Source organism: Arachis hypogaea, chromosome 3 (genome assembly GCF_003086295.3).
Source record: "Arachis hypogaea cultivar Tifrunner chromosome 3, arahy.Tifrunner.gnm2.J5K5, whole genome shotgun sequence".
Lineage (NCBI taxonomy): Eukaryota > Viridiplantae > Streptophyta > Magnoliopsida > Fabales > Fabaceae > Arachis > Arachis hypogaea.
The window spans coordinates 70677387-70688887 of record NC_092038.1 but is presented as its reverse complement, the minus strand read 5'-3'; positions in this window follow the sequence as shown (position 1 = coordinate 70688887).

The following is an 11501-nucleotide window of genomic DNA, read 5'->3' as shown; positions in this document are numbered from 1 at the left end:
ATTTTGCATGTCCTTAGTCTCTTTTTGATCTTTAAAAATTCTAAGTTTGGTGTCCTCTTTGTGTTTTTCCCTTAAAAATTTTCGAAAATTAGTGTTTGATTTTCTAAAAATTTTAAGTTTGGTGTCATTTCGTTGTTTTCCTCTTTCCTCTTTTCAAAAATCAAATCTTTTTCATAAAATTTTTCAATCATATCTTCTTAATTGCTGATTTCAAAATCTTTTTAATTAACTAATTGATTCAGTTTTCAATTTGCTTTGATCTTATTTTCTTTTAATTTTCAAATTTTTATTTTAATTTTTTTTGTTTTATTTTATTTTTTTCGGTTAATTAAAAAAAAAATAAAATAATAATAATAATAATATACTTTGCTTGTGAATCCATATCATTTTCCTTTATCCATCATGGACCTAAGTGGGATTAATCAGTCTAGAAGGACTCTGGGTCATATGCTAACCCCATTACAGCTGCATATGGGAGTAGCATTGTACACCTCCCATCAAAGCAAGCAGCTTTGAGCTAAATCCTCAACTCATTATCATAGTGCAGCAAAATTGCCAGTATTCCGGTATTCCACAGGAAGAGCCTACTGAGTTTCTGGCACAATTCTTACAAATTGCTGACACAGTACATGATAAAGAGGTAGATCAGGATGTCTACAGACTATTACTGTTTCCATTTGTAGTAAAAGATCAAGCTAAAAGGTGGTTGAATAACCAACCTACAGCAAGCATAAAGACATGGAAACAGTTATCAGACAAATTCCTGAATCACTTTTACCCTCCAAAGAGGATGACACAGCTAAGGCTGGACATCCAGGGCTTTAAACAAGAGGATAATGAATCCCTTTATAATGCCTGGGAGAGGTATAGAGGTATGCTAAGAAAATGCCCCTCTGAAATATTTTCAGAGTGGGTACAGTTAGACATCTTTTACTATGGGCTCACAGAAAAGCTCAGATGTCTTTAGACCACTCAGCTGGTGGATCTATCCACATGAGGAAGACAATTGAAGAAGCTCAAGAGCTTATAGACATTGTTGCTAGAAATCAATATTTGTACTCTAGCAATGAGTTCTCTCCAAAAGAGGAAGTCATGACAGTAGTCACTGATCCTAATCCTCAAGAACAGATGATTGAGCTTAATCAACAATTGCTCTTGATGACAGAACAATTAGCAGAATTTAAAGAGATGCTCCATGAAACTAAAGTTGCTAACAAGAACATAGAACTGCAGTTGAATCAAGCAAAACAGCAAATATCTAAACAGATAACAGAGGAATGTCAAGCAGTTCAACTGAGGAGTGGAAAGACACTGAATAACACTGCTCAAAAGAGCAAAAGGCCAAATAAGGAACAATTGACAGAGGATAAACAACCCACTGTTCAAAATCCCTCTGAGGATAGTAAGAGCCCAGAGAGGAATACTTTTGGCGTTCAAACGCCAGAGAGTGAAGGAAAGTTGGCGTTAAACGCCCATTCCTTGCCCAGTTCTGGTGTTCAAACGCCAGAAAAGGGGAAAAGTTGGCGTTAAACGCCCATTTTCCACCCAATCCTGGCGTTCAGACGCCAAGGGAAGATCAGACACCTGAGAGTGCTGACAGTAATCCCTCTAACAAGGCTTCTTCAACCACTTCTGTAAGGAATAAACCTGCAGCATCTAAGGTTGAAGACTATAAAGCCAAGATGCCTTATCCTCAAAACTCTGCCAAGCGGAACAGGATAAGCAATTTGCCCGCTTTGCAGACTATCTAAGGACTCTTGAAATAAAGATTCCGTTTGCAGAGGCACTTGAGCAAATACCTTCTTATGCTAAGTTCATGAAAGAAATCTTAAGTCATAAGAAGGATTGGAGAGAAACTGAAAAAGTATTTCTCACTGAAGAATGCAGTGCAGTCATTCTGAAAAGCTTACCAGAAAAGCTTCAAGATCCAGGAAGCTTTATGATACCTTGCACATTAGAAGGTGCCTGCACCAAGACAGCCCTATGTGATCTTGGAGCAAGCATCAATCTAATACCTGCATCCACTATCAGAAAGCTTGGGTTGACTGGAGAAGTAACCCTGAGAGTCAATGAGGATGAGTTCAAGTTGAATACTGTAAAAGCTATGCAGCATCCAGACACACCAAATGACTGCATGGGCGCTGACATTATTGACTCTCTGGTAGAAGAGATCAATATGACTGAAAGCCTAGAATCAGAGCTTGAGGACATCTTCAAGGATGCTCAACCTGATCAAGAAGAATCAGTGGAAACAAAGGAATTTTCGAAAATTCCTTAGGAGGAGGATAAGCCTCCCAAACCTGAACTCAAACCACTACCACCATCCCTGAAGTATGCATTTCTGGAAGGGGGTGACACTTTTCCAGTGATTATAAGCTCTGCTTTAAATCCACAGGAAGAGGAAGCACTGATTCAAGTGCTAAGGACACACAAGACAGCTCTTGGGTGGTCCATAAGTGATCTTAAGGGCATTAGCCCAGCTAGATGCATGCACAAGATCCTGTTGGAGGATAATGCCAAACCAGTGGTTCAACCACAAAGGAGGCTAAATCCAGCCATGAAGGAGGTGGTGCAGAAAGAGGTTACTAAATTACTAGAGGCTGGGATTATTTATCCTATTTCTGATAGCCCCTGGGTGAGCCCTGTCCAAGTTGTCCCCAAAAAAGGAGGCATGACAGTGGTTCATAATGAAAAAAATGAACTGGTTCCTACAAGAACAGTCACAGGGTGGCCTATGTGTATTGACTACAGAAGGCTCAATACAGCCACCAGAAAGGATCATTTTCCTTTACCATTCATAGACCAAATGCTAGAAAGACTAGCTGGTCATGATTATTACTGCTTTTTAGATGGCTATTCAGGCTACAACCAAATTGCAGTAGATCCTCAGGATCAGGAGAAAACAACATTTACTTGTCCTTCTGGCGTGTTTGCCTACAGGAGGATGCCTTTTGGTCTGTGCAATGCACCTGCAACCTTTCAGAGGTGCATGCTCTCTATCTTCTCAGATATGGTAGAGAAATTTCTGGAAGTCTTCATGCATGACTTCTCAGTATATGGAGACTCATTCAGCTCCTGTCTTAATCACCTAGCACTTGTCCTGAAAAGGTGCCAAGAGACTAACATGGTTTTAAACTGGGAGAAATGTCACTTTATGGTGACTGAAGGAATTGTCCTTGGGCATAAAATTTCAAGCAAGGGAATAGAGGTGGATAAGGCAAAGGTAGAGGTAATTGAAAAATTACCACCACCTGCCAATGTTAAGGCAATCAGAAGCTTTCTGGGGCATGCAGGATTCTACAGAAGGTTCATAAAGGATTTTTCGAAAATTGCAAAATCTTTGAGTAACCTGCTAGCTGCTGACACACCATTTGTGTTTGACACACAGTGTCTGCAGGCATTTGAGACCCTGAAAGCTAAGCTGGTCACAGCACCAGTCATCTCTGCACCAGATTGGACATTGCCATTTGAACTAATGTGTGATGCCAGTGACCATGCCATTGGTGCAGTGTTGGGACAGAGGCATAACAAGCTTCTGCACGTCATTTATTATGCCAGCCGTGTTCTAAATGACGCACAGAAGAATTACACAACCACAGAAAAAGAGTTACTTGCAGTGGTCTATGCCATTGACAAGTTTAGATCCTATCTAGTGGGATCCAAAGTGGTTGTGTACACTGACCATGCTACTCTTAAATACTTACTCACAAAGCAGGATTCAAAACCCAGACTTATAAGATGGGTGTTGCTTCTGCAAGAGTTTGATATAGAAATAAGAGACAGAAAAGGGACAGAGAACCAAGTAGCTGATCATCTGTCCCGAATAGAACCAGTAGCTGGGGCGTCCCTTCCTTCTACTGAGATCTCTGAGACCTTTCCAGATGAGCAACTCTTTGCCATTCACGAAGCTCCATGGTTTGCAGATATTGCAAACTATAAAGCTGTGAGGTTCATACCCCAGGAGTACAGCAGAGTGCAAAGAAAGAAATTAATTTCAGATGCCAAGTACTACCTCTGGGATGAACCATATCTCTTTAAGAGATGTGCAGACGGAATGATCCGCAGATGTGTACCCAGAGAAGAAGCACAAAGTATCCTATGGCACTGCCATGGATCACAGTATGGAGGACATTTTGGAAGTGAGCGAACAGCCACTAAAGTCCTCCAATGTGGCTTCTACTGGCCTACTCTCTATAAGGATTCCCGAGAGTTTGTGCGTAACTGTGACAGTTGCCAAAGAGCTGGTAACTTGCCTCACGGATATGCCATGCCTCAACAAGGGATATTAGAGATAGAATTGTTTGATGTATGGGGAATTGACTTCATGGGTCCATTCCCACCATCAGGCTCAAACACTTACATTCTGGTGGCAGTGGACTATGTATCTAAGTGGGTAGAAGCAATTGCTACACCCACTAATGATACCAAGACCGTGCTGAAATTCCTCCAGAAACACATCTTCAGCAGGTTTGGTGTTCCCAGAGTACTAATCAGTGACGGGGGCACTCATTTCTGCAATAAACAACTATACTCTGCTATGGTAAGATATGGAATTAGCCACAAAGTGGCAACTCCGTATCATCCACAGACAAATGAGCAAGCTGAAGTCTCTAACAGAGAGCTAAAAAGAATCCTAGAACAGACTGTGATAGCCCGAAGAAAGGATTGGGCAAAGAGTTTGGATGATGCTCTGTGGGCATACAGAACAGCATTCAAGACTTCTATAGGAACCTCTCCATACCAACTGGTGTATGGGAAGGCCTGTCATCTGCCCGTGGAACTGGAACATAAAGCCTACTGGGCAACCAGATTCCTAAACATGGATGCTCAGTTAGCTGGTAAAAAAAGATTACTCCAGCTAAATGAGCTAGAGGAGTTCAGACTCAATGCCTTTGAAAATGCAAAAATTTATAAGGAAAAGGTAAAGAAATGGCATGACAAGAAGTTGTCAACCAGAGTCTTTGAGCCAGGACAAAAAGTTCTGCTCTTCAACTCTTGGCTGAGACTGTTTCCAGGAAAACTTAAATCCCGGTGGAGGGTTCCGTATGTGATTACAGGAGTGTCACCATATGGATATGTTGAGCTTCAGGATATTGATTCTGACAAAAAGTTCATTGTTAATGGACAGAGAATCAAGCATTATCTTGAAGGCAATTTTGAGCAGGAATGCTCAAAACTGAGACTTGAGTGATTCTCAGTAAAGGTCCAGCTAAAGACAGTAAAGAAGCGCTTGCTGGGAGGCAACCCAGTCATTAGGAGGTTATATAATTTGTTCTTACAGAGGCAAGTATCAAAAATGAAGGAATTCACAGAGTTACAGAAGGATTCAGCTCAAAAAGCAGAGAAAAAGAGCTTACTGGTGAAAAAACGCTAGTAAGGGGTATTTTGGGCATTAAACGCCAGAATGGGTACCATTCTGGGCGTTTAACGCCAGGAATGGTGCCATTTTGGGCGTTAAACGCCAGAATGGGCACCATTCTGGGCGTTTAACGCCAGGTGTGCAGCATCCTGGGCGTTTAGCAAAACGCCCAGTGATAAAGGAATTCTGGTGTTTAACGCCAGCCAGGGCACCTGGCTGGGCGTTAAACGCCCACAATGGGCAATCAATGGGCGTTAAACGCCAGAATGGGTGCCATTCTGGGCGTTTAACGCCAGAAAGGTGGGGGGAGCAAGATTTTGTTTTTCAAATCAAATTTTTTCAAACTTTCCTTTTCTTACCCATACTTTTCTACAAAAACACATTTCAATCTCTCATCATTCACTTTTGAAATTTTCAAAAATCTAAAATCATTCTTCAAATCTCTCAAATCATTCCCAAATTTTGTTCAAAAACTCACCCTTCTCTCAATTTCTTTCCATATCTTCTCAAATCTCCTTTCAAATTTTTCTTTTTTTTCGAAATCTCTCCTCCCCACTTTATAAATACACGTTTGGCCCCCTCATTCCCCCACACCATTCGAATTTGCTCTTCCTCTCTCTCTCTTCTTTCCTTTCTTTTACTTGAGGACAAGCAAACCTCTAAGTTTGGTGTGCTTTTCCGTGATCACTAAGCCAAGATTCATCAAGATCATGGCTCCTAAGGGAAAACAAACCAATTTAAGAGGAAAGAAAGAGAATAATCCAAAGAATCTTTGGAATCAAGAGAAGTTCTTAACCAAAGAACATGAAGACCATTATCACAAAATAATGGGTCTGAGGTCGGTGATCCCGGAAGTTAAATTTGATCTGAAAGAAGATGAGTATCCGGGGATCCAAGAGCAAATTCGAAACAGAGGATGGGAAGTTCTAACCAATCCTGAGATAAAGGTTAGAAGGAATATGGTTCAGGAATTCTACTCAAATCTGTGGCTAACAGATAAGCAGAGAATGACTGGAACTGCTTACCATACCTACAGAACCATGGTCAAAGGGAAAGTTATGTACTTCCATCTAGACAAAATAAGAGAAATCTTCAAATTACCTCAACTGCAACATGATCCTGAATCCTTTAATAGGAGAATGGTGAGAGCAGATAAAGGGTTGGATCAAGTTCTAGAGGACATATGCCTCCCTGGAACTAAGTGGATAACCAATTCTAAGGGTGTCCCAAACCAACTCAAGAGGGGAGACCTCAAACCAATTGCAAGAGGTTGGCTAGACTTTATTGGGCGTTCCATACTACCCACTAGCAACCGTTCTGAGGTCACTATCAAGAGAGCAGTGATGATTCATTGCATTATACTTGGAAAAGAAGTGGAGGTTCATCATGTGATTGCTTGTGAGATCTACACAATTGCAAACAAGAATTCCACTGAAGCCAAATTGGCTTACCCAAGCTTGATCTCCTTGCTCTGTAAAGAGGCTGGGGTAAAGATGGGAGTAGATGAGTTCATACCCATTGAACATCCAATCACCAAGAAGTCAATGGAAGGACAAATGCAAGACAACTCTATCAAAAGGAGGGCGCATGAGTTCCTCCCTGAATTCCCTGAAATTGGCTACTGGGCCAGCCTAGAAGCATCTATCACCAAGCTGCAAGAAACTATGGAGCAACTTAAGGAAGAACAGCAGAATCAGAACTGCATGCTCTGCAAATTGCTGAAGGAACAAGAGAAGCAGGGGCGTGAACTCCAAGAGTTGAAACGCCAAAAGCTCTCATCTCAAGTTGAGGGAGCATCCACTTCTCAAAATCAAGGTTGTTAAGTCCTAACTCTGTGAAAACCTCTATCATTAGGAGCCTATTTAAATTTTTGTTTTCTATTTTTATTTTCTAGTCTCATCTTATATTTATTTTTGCGTCTTGTTTTTAATTCATAATTAATAAAATTTAAAATTCATGTCTTAAAGCTATGAATGTCCTATGAATCCATCACCTCTCTTAAATGAAAAATGCTTTAATCACAAAAGAACAAGAAGTACAGGATTTCGAAATTTATCCTTGAAACTAGTTGAATTAGTTTGATGTGGTGACAATAATTTTTGTTTTCCGAATGAATGCTTGAACAGTGCATATGTCTTTTGAATTTGTTGTTTTGAGAATGTTAAAAATCGTTGGCTCTTGAAAGAATGAGGAAAAAGAGAACTGTTATTGAGGATCTAAAAAATCCTTAGATTGATTCTTGAAGCAAGAAAAAGCAGTGAATACAAAAAAAATCGAAAAAAAAAAGAGAGAAAGAAAAAGAAAAAGAAAGAAATAAAGTTGTGATCCAAGGCAAAAAGAGTGTGCTTAAGAACCCTGGACACCTCTAATTAGGGACTCTAGCAAAGCTGAGTCACAATCTGAAAAGGTTCACCCAATTATGTGTCTGTGGCATGTATGTATCCGGTGGTAATACTGGAAGACAGAGTGCTTTGGGCCACAGCCAAGACTCATACACTAGCTATGTTCAAGAATCATTATACTTAACTAGGAGAATCAATAACATTATCTGAGTTCTGAGTTCTTATAGATGCCAATCATTCTGAACTTCAAAGGATAGAGTGAGATGCCAAAACTGTTCGGAGGCAAAAAGCTACTAGTCCCGCTCATCTAATTGGAGATAAGTTTCCTTGATATTTTGGAATCTATAGTATATTCTCTTCTTTTTATCCTATTTTGATCTTCAGTTGCTTGGGGACAAGCAACAATTTAAGTTTGGTGTTGTGATGAGCGGATAATTTATACGCTTTTTGGCATTGTTTTTAGTATGTTTTTAGTATGATCTAGTTAGTTTTTAGTATATTTTTATTAGTTTTTAGCTAAAATTCACTTTTTCTGGACTTTACTATGAGTTTGTGTGTTTTTCTGTGATTTTAGGTATTTTCTGGCTGAAATTGAGGGTCCTGAGCAAAAATCTGATTCAGAGACTGAAAAGGACTGCAGATGCTGTTGGATTCTGACCTCCCTGCACTCGAAGTGGATTTTCTGGAGCTACAGAAGCCCAATTGGCGCGCTCTCAACGGCGTTTGAAAGTAGACATTCTGGGCTTTTCAGCAATGTATAATAGTCCATACTTTGCCCGAGATTTGATGGCCCAAACCGGCGTTGCAAATCAGCCTCAGAATTTCCAGCGTTTAACGCTGGAACTGGCATAAAAATTGGAGTTAAACGCCCAAACTGGCATGAAAGCTGGCGTTTAACTCCAGAAAAAGTCTCTACACATGAAAGCTTCAATGCTCAGCCCAAGCACACACTAAGTGGACCCAGAAGTGGATTTTTACGTCATTTACTCATTTCTGTATACCCTAGGTTACTAGCTTACTATTAATAGGATCTTTGGACATTGTATCTGTACCTCATGACACTTTACACGTTTCTTTGTGTACCTTTCCACGGCATGAGTCTCTAAACCCCATGGTTGGGGGTGAGGAGCTCTGCTGTGTCTTGATGGATTAATGCAATTACTACTGTTTTTCATTCAATCATGCTTGCTTCCATTCTAAGATATTACTTGTTCTTAACCCGGATGAATGTGATGATCCGTGACACTCATCATCATTCTCAACTATGAATGTGTGCCTGACAACCACCTCCGTTCTACCTTAGATTAAGTAGATATCTCTTAGATTCTTTAATCAGAATCTTCGTGGTATAAGCTAGAACTGATGGCGGCATTCAAGAGAATCCGGAAGGTCTAAACCTTGTCTGTGGTATTCTGAGTAGGATTCAATGATTGAATGACTGTGACGAGCTTCAAACTCCTGAGGGCGGGGCGTTAGTGACAGACACAAAAGAATTACTGGATTCTATTCCGGCCTGATTGAGAACCGACAGATGGATAGCCGTGCCGTGACAGGGTGCGTTGAACATTTCCACTGAGAGGATGGGAGGTAACCACTGACAACGGTGAAACCCTTGCATACAGCTTGCCATGGAAGGAGCCTTGCGTGCTTGAAGAAGAAGACAGTAGGAAAGCAGAGATTCAGAAGATAGAGCATCTCCAAAACCTCAACCTGTTCCCCATTACTGCAGAACAAGTATTTATTTCATGTCCTTTTACTTTTCACAATCAACCTTGATAATTATTGATATCCTGACTAAGATTTACAAGATAACCATAGCTTGCTTCATGCCGACAATCTCCGTGGGATCGACCCTTACTCACGTAAGGTATTACTTGGACGACCCAGTGCACTTGCTGGTTAGTTGTGCGGAATTGCAAAAGTGTGATTGCAATTTCGTGCACCAGTGTCCAGAGCTCTTAAGCACACTCTTTTTGCTTTGGATCACGACTTTAATCACTCAGTCTCAAGTTTTTCACTTGGACCTTCATGACACAAGCACATGGTTAGGGACAGCTTGATTTAGCCGCTTAGGCCTGGATTTTATTTCCTTGGGCCCTCCTATCCATTGATGCTCAAAGCCTTGGATCCTTTTTACCCTTGCCTTTTGGTTTTAAGGGCTATTGGCTTTTTCTGCTTGCTTTTTTTTCTTTTTCTTTCTATATTTTTTTCGCCATTTTTTTCACTGCTTTTTCTTGCTTCAAGAATCAATTTTATGATTTTTCAGATTATCAATAATATTTCTCTTTGTTCATGATTCTTTCAAGAGCCAACAATTTTAACATTCATAAACAACAAGATCAAAAAATATGCACTGTTCAAGCATTCATTCAGAAAACAAAAAGTATTGTCACCACATCAATATAATTAAACTAAATTCAAGGATAAATTCGAAATTCATGTACTTCTTGTTCTTTTGAATTAAACATTTTTCATTTAAGAAAGGTGAAGGATTTATAGAATTTATTCATAGCTTTAAGACATGGTTACTACATACTAATGATCATGAAGTAAAGACACAAAACATAGATAAACACAACATTAAAAACCGAAAAACAGAAAGAAATAAGAACAAGGAATGAATCCACCTTTAGTGGCGTCTTCTTCTTGAAGGACCAACAATGTCCTTAAGCTCTTCTATGTCCCTTCCTTACCTTTGTTGCTCCTCCCTCATTGCTTTGATCTTCTTTTATTTCATGGAGAATGATGGTGTGCTCATGATGTTCCACCCTTAATTGTCCCACATTGTGGCTCAAATCTTCTAAGGAGGTGTTGAGTTGCTCCCAATAGTTGTTGGGAGGAAAGTGCATCCCTTAAGGCATCTCAGGGATTTCTTGATGATGAGCTTCCTCATGCATCTCTTGAGAACCGTGAAGGATCTCTCTTGCTTGCTCCATCCTCTTCTTGGTGATGGGCTTATCCTCTTCAATGGGGATGTCTCCTTCTATGATAACTCCAGCTGAGTAACATAGATGGCAAATAAGGTGAGGAAAAGCTAGCCTTGCCATGGTAGAGGACTTGTCGGCTATTTTGTAGATTTCATTGGAGATGACCTCATGAACTTCTACTTCCTCTCCAATCATGATGCTATGAATCATGATGGCCCGATCCACAGTAACTTCAGATCGGTTGCTAGTGGGAATGATGGAGCATTGAATGAACTCCAACCATCCTCTAGCCACAGGCTTGAGGTCCAGTCTTCTTAGTTGAAATGGCTTGCCTTTGGAGTCTCTCTTCCATTGAGCTCCTTCCATACATATGTCCGTTAGGACTTAGTCCAACCCTTGATTAAAGTTGACCCTTCTAGCGTAGGGGCATTCATCTCCTTGCATCATGGGCAAGTGAAACGCCAACCTCACATTTTCCGGACTAAAATCTAAGTATTTCTCCCGAACCATTGTGATATAATTCGTTGGATTTGGGTTCATACTTTGATCATGGTTCCTAGTGATCCATGCATTGGCATAGAACTCTTGAACCATTAAGATTCCGACTTGTTGCTTGGGGTTGGTTAAGACTTCCCAACCTCTCCTTCGGATCTCATGTCGGATCTCCGGATACTCATTTTTCTTGAGCTTGAAAGGGACCTCAGGGATCACCTTCTTCTTTGCCACAACATCATAGAAGTGGTCTTGATGGCTCTTGGAGATGAATCTTTCCATCTCCCATGACTCGGAGGTGGAAGCTTTTGTCTTCCCTTTTCTTTTTCTAGAGTATTCTCCGGCCTTAGGTGCCATTGATGGTAGTGGAAAACAAAAAAG